Source organism: Lutjanus erythropterus, chromosome 14 (genome assembly GCF_056507025.1).
Source record: "Lutjanus erythropterus isolate fLutEry1 chromosome 14, fLutEry1.hap2, whole genome shotgun sequence".
Lineage (NCBI taxonomy): Eukaryota > Metazoa > Chordata > Actinopteri > Lutjaniformes > Lutjanidae > Lutjanus > Lutjanus erythropterus.
Genome location: NC_139330.1, coordinates 33736658 through 33742753, shown reverse-complemented (window position 1 = coordinate 33742753; position 6096 = coordinate 33736658). Strand labels below are relative to the sequence as shown.

Sequence of the window (6096 nt, the reverse complement as noted above, 5' to 3'; positions counted from 1 at the left end):
GTTTGTTATGAATGTGACATAAGTCAGTGTTGTGTCTTAATATGTCTGCTCACATTACTACTATTATTATTATTTACAGAAGGAAAAAACATCAAAGAAGTAGTTCCAAGCAAAAAAAGAGAAAGTATTGTTGTACTGGAGTAACTATTCAGATCATTTACTGAAGTAAAAGTACAAATATCACACTGTAAAGATACTCTGGTACAAGTAGAAGTACTGTATTGAAAATGTTACTTAAGTAAACCTATCAAAGAATAATTGAGAAAATGTACTTAAAATATGGGTAACACTTTACAATAATCATCATATATAAATGGTAAAGAGACCATTTATAAATGATTAACAGATAGTTTATTAATACTTAATAATCATTTATAAACAGCATATAGACCATTCATAAATGGTAAATACATCATTTATTAATGTTTAACAATCATTTTTAAATGGCAAATATTTATTTTAATAATGTAAGTTAATAGTTACTTTACCACTGACAAACAATTCAATTATAATTAGTAATGTTTATTAATTATTAATGGACTATTTATTAACGGTTTATAGTTACACTCATTATAACATTTTTAACACTATATTAAGCATTTGTTAATGATTTATATACCTTTAAGAAATTGGTTGTAAAACATCTATAAAGATTAAATATATAGAAGACATTTTATTTGTAGCACTTTGTAAATGGTTAATATTTGGTTTATAAACCATCTATAAACATTACTTAGCTGGTTATTGTAAAGTTGCAACTGATGTTTATAATAATTGTTTAATGATTAACAAGCTGTTTGTAAACCATCAAGTAACATTTATTTGACTTTTATTGGTTATCTAAAACAGAGTGATTATTTTGCATTGATAAAAAAAATAGGGTCTGATCATTGTATTGAACACATTTATGAACAGAGGGTCAATAACATGCAACACTATACAACAGATAAACATGGTGGTAGACAAGAATGGTGGGATTACAACACAACAATGACAACTTAGTTTTAAAATCAATTAACGATACAATATTCAGGCATACTGAAAATTAAAATATTTCATACTAACCCCATATATTCAATGAATTAACAATAAACAACAAAGCACTCTGGAATGTCAACGTGTTGCCTTCTTGGCATCATTTATTTGTCTATTTGTATTGCTCTGCAATATCATGGAGCAGGCGTCCCAGTGGACCATTACAGTGTTTTTTACCCAGCCATTCATTCCACTCAATCATAATCAGGTGATCTCTTAGTAGATCCTCGGTGCGATTCCCCCGGAGTCTCCCGATGGTCTCCTTGTAATTCCTCCAGGCCTTCTCAATGTGTCGAGTGTGGCAGCCTGTAACAGCATTGACACACTCCACACTGTGGTTGACTGTATAATGTTTGTATCCAAATTCAGGCAGAGCCTGACGGTAAGCCCGCCACTCATCAGTCAGTATTGTGGATCCCGTCCAAACGTGGTGCAGAACCAGTGGGATCAGCTCTCGTCTGGTCCGTCTTTCCACCAAGCGGAGAACAGGCATCGTCTTCTGTCCTGTGTGCTTCACACCCAGAATTCCAAACACCCACTTTTTCCGTGTCACCCACCAACCATTCTTTCACGTCCATACTGTCAAAATATTCAAATAGAACACATTAAAAATGGTAGTTATTCACATGATGATGGCTGACTAATATATGGTAATCATTTGACCATTAAAACATCAGATTTGAGTTATAAAATTATTATATCCCTGTAAGTATGGATTCACCCCCACCATTGTATCAGCAAATCCTAGTTTTCTCATGACAATGTTTTCAAATTTGCTGTCAGCATTAGTGAGTCTCCTTACCTCATATTCATACAGTGACAAAACCCACAGATACAGCTCCAATCTTTTCCTACTCATACATCTGTCTCACCCAGTATTAAAGCAAAATATATTTTTCCTCTTGCCCAGAGTGCTGTCTGTCCACCTTGATAGTTTTGGTGTGATTTGCCGTTTTTTTTTTTTTTTAGATATCTGCCATATAGATGTCTGCCTCCACTCCAACACGACGGAGCTGAAAGGTGCTGGGTTTGTGGCACAAATTCCCACAGAAATTTTAGGTGTATGGCTGTTTCCACTTACCCTCCTTTAGTGTCTGAAATGGCTTTCATCGATAACCACAAACTCTTTCTGCCCTCCCAGTCTCTGTCCTTTTCTTCTCTTCTTTCTCTCCATTGCCTCAACACAGACATTTCATAGCTTTTTGTCCATCTTTGACAGTGTTCTTCAACTCCCAGTAATGTCCTCTGTCATCATGTCGATTTGTCTCAATCGTAGGCCTTGTGCAAACCTTAAAAATACATAAAATGAAAATGTTGTGGCCTTATGCAGACAATACTTAAACAATTACACTTGGGAGGGCATTCTTTACTATGACAATGGGCATGACAGTGATTCAAGGTACAGCCCAGCAATGTCAGCATTACCGATGTGCCAAAGTTTCATGATGATGGAACAAACTGCATGGAGCTATGATCAATATTGCCTCCCTCAGTAAAATAAATGAAATAGACAATAATTGGAATAGAATTCATCTGGAAAGAAAGCACATCTTCTCTATACATCTCAGAGGGGGCCTCTACGAAAACGCTCTGGAATGGTTTTCTTTTAACAGACTGCTTATGCTTAAAGCATATGTGACTATATACCATAACCCACCTCTGGCTTTTAGAATAGGACATAGGAAATCTAAATCACAGGCAATGTGATTCTTTCTGTTAATTTAGATTATTTCTATGTAATTAAAAAAAAAACACATCCAGTAGATATTTTAGCATTACTTCCATACCTGTACAAGAATCGCATCCAGTTGAAAAGGCTCATCTTGGATTTGCTGAAGATAGACTTATGCTGGACTGATTTTGTGACAACGCCTTTGTGGTTGGTCCTCTGTTGACAAACCAGCATGAAATTCAAAAGATAAACCATTATTGCTGTGATCTATGTTTAAAACCTTTCCAAAAATTTGTTACAATGTGATGACTATCTAAAAATGAACATTTCTGAAGAATTAACAAAATATGTAGATAGATAGATAGATAGATAGATAGATAGATAGATAGTAATATTATTATAGATAAGGCAGTAAATACATAAAGAATAAAAAAAATAAAAACAAACAAACAAACAAACAAAAAATAACCTAATGAATTCATACTGTGATGTAATCTGGTGCAGATTAAGTTAATTCAAGGGAGATTGGGTAACTTTACTTACCATTTACATAAATCTCCCGACTGCAGTCCTTCATCTTCATTTTGTGTTGGCAAATGTTGCATTTCATTTTCTTTGTTTTGAGAAGCTTTCTTTTTTGTAGCCATTTTATACAAGAAGTGTATATTTTAGATTAATTAACTCTCTCATTTCAGTGGCTAAACCCGGCATTTTTCCGTGAGCTTGAGGTATTCAGACTTCCTGTTTGCACCAAAAATGTGCCATGAGGTCACAGGTCACAGGCAAAGCACAGGTCATGCTGCGTTTGTTATAGTCAGAGGTGGGAAATACGTCATCATAGTCGGAGGTTGAGGTCATTAAAATTCATAAAAACTCATAAAATGTAACATTTTCTCACCGTTTACGATGTGGGCGGCCATGGTAAAATTACGTCATATGAAGAACTGGGGTTGAGAAAACATACCGGCTGTTATTCTATTTTTCCTACTCAGAAGTGGTAATTTATGACCTCTGAGTTGTACTTGAACGCAGCATCACTTTTCATGCAGATTCAGACCGATTCTGATCTGTCTCTTGCCAACAACAGCCTCCTTTTTGTCTTCTTTTGTCTCACCATGCCCAAAAGACCTTTCACCAGATCTGGAAAAGCCGTAAAAGAAGACATGTTGGTGACACCGCCGTCATGGAGAGAAAAAACGCAGCTAACAGCACCTGACACTAGCACCATGGCGGCCGACAGTAGCGATGGCGGTGAATGCAAGAATTTGACGGAGACTATCCAAGATGACGAAGAGGATTTTTATATTTCCAGCGACACCCTTGATGCCGATAGGAGAGACGAATCTCAGACTGTCGGTAAGTTAGCTAATGTTGATTTGTTAGCACTTGTTTTAGCCTAACTAGCTTAACGTTAGCTGCTGATGTTTATTTTCATATCTGGAGGTTTGCGGTAAAAAAAAGGAGAAAATTACACTTTGTTGTAAATTAGTTTTGTCCGGTTCACACTGTTCCTTGTTAAAGGTAGGGTCTGGAGGTTTGTTTGATGCAGTTTGTAAACAAAACATTCATTCATTCATTCATTTTCCATTGAGGTGTGTTCTCAATTGTGTTCTGTAGACTAACAAATGTTGGTACGCAAATGAGCCTTTTCATGTGTTGTCTGGTGCACATTTTTTATTTTGACCACTCATGTGCCCCTGCACACCAGTTATGTGCACCCCTGGTTGTTATTATTGTTGTTATTGTTGTCATTATTATTATTTACACTACACAATTTTCTCTCCTTTTTAGGCCATGCCAATGCTGTAGTGACTGAGTCGTCATCATCATCTACAACCCCCTCATCACCCGGGATTTACACCAGGTGCGGAACGGCACAGCCGCACAGTTTTGCTCCGTCATGCACGCGACTTCAATTTACACCAGCAGCGTTTCACGGGACTTTTATTTTGAAAATTAACCGGATTCTCCTCTGTTTTCCTTCTGTTTTCTTTCTGTTTTCACTCTGAGTGCTTTTCACTTGAAAAACCATTATGGAAGTCGGAAAATTGATAATTAATAAAATTAAATGTAGGATGTTAGAAATTCCGACCCTCAAGTACACCTGAACGCACCATCAATGAGATCAGGAGAGCTGCGCCCCGAGGAGCTCCTATCTCTTGTATTGAAGAGGAGCTACTGCACCTGTACAAATTATAATGAAGTCTATGGGCAAAGATTTCTCCGCCCCAAGGCGTAAACACGTGAGCGATTGGTAACTTTAGACAATGGAGAACATGTTTAATCTACATTTTTATTGAAGGTGACACATTTTACTATTTTGGAAGTTACATATGTTATCCAAAAAGCTTAAACATGACCACTAGCCACTGTACCTTATTTATTAATACAGAATAGTAGGCTACTGTTAAGTCATTTTCACTGTTATTTTTCCTTTGATTTTAAGACAAACATTTGTCAAATTAGAGGTGCACAAATTCACTTCTGATGTGTCTTTTCCTTTTATCAGGCCATAATTTTTCTTTCACATTCATGTTAAATATTTTAAAAATTATGTTTGCATGGCAATTGCAGTTTTGTAATAAAAGTTTTACTGATTATTTGTTGTTGACTTTTTACGTCTCTCTCTTTCTCTCACCCTGTTTATTTGTAGTGCAGTGCTGCAAATCAACATTGACTTTAAGGTTTGTTCAGAAATGTGTTCAGAAAAGTTGATCATAAAAATTAACTGCAATTCTGTTATTGATGAACAAATGAGCTCTCTAAGAGATCACCAATAAAAGTTTTAATGGAGTCAAATAAATGTTACTTGATGGTTTACAAACAGCTTATTAATCATTAAATAATTATTATAGACATCAGTCACAACTTTACAATAACGTCTAAGTAATGTTTATAGATGGTTTATTAACCAATTAATAACCATTTACAAAGTATAACAAACATCTGTTGCACAAATTGGTTGTTTTACAACCAATTTCTTAAAGGTATATAAATCATTAACAAACACTTAATATAGTGTTAATGTTATAATGAGTGCAACTATAAACCGTTAATAAATAGTCCATTAATAATTAATAAACATTACTAATTATAATTTAATTGTTTGGTAATGGTAAAGAAACTAATAACTTACATTAATAAACTAAATATTTGCCTTTTATAAAATATATCATTAATAAATGATCTATTTACCATTTATAAGTGGTTTATATGCAGTTTATAAATGATTATTAAACATTACTGAACTATCTGTTAATCATTTATAAATGGTCTCTTTACCATTTATAAATGATGGTTATTATAAAGTGTTACCAATGCTTTGGAATATCTTCTGTGTTCATTTCATTTTAAGATCTCTGGATGTGCACAACCTCGCCTTTTTTATG

The 6096-nt window shown here is 34.7% G+C and overlaps 1 pseudogene; it reads right to left on the bottom strand.

Annotated features, from left to right (window-relative positions):
* Positions 1 to 1147: 1147 nt before the first annotated feature.
* Positions 1148 to 2705, bottom strand: LOC146315849 (uncharacterized; annotated as a pseudogene).
* Positions 2706 to 6096: the final 3391 nt, after the last annotated feature.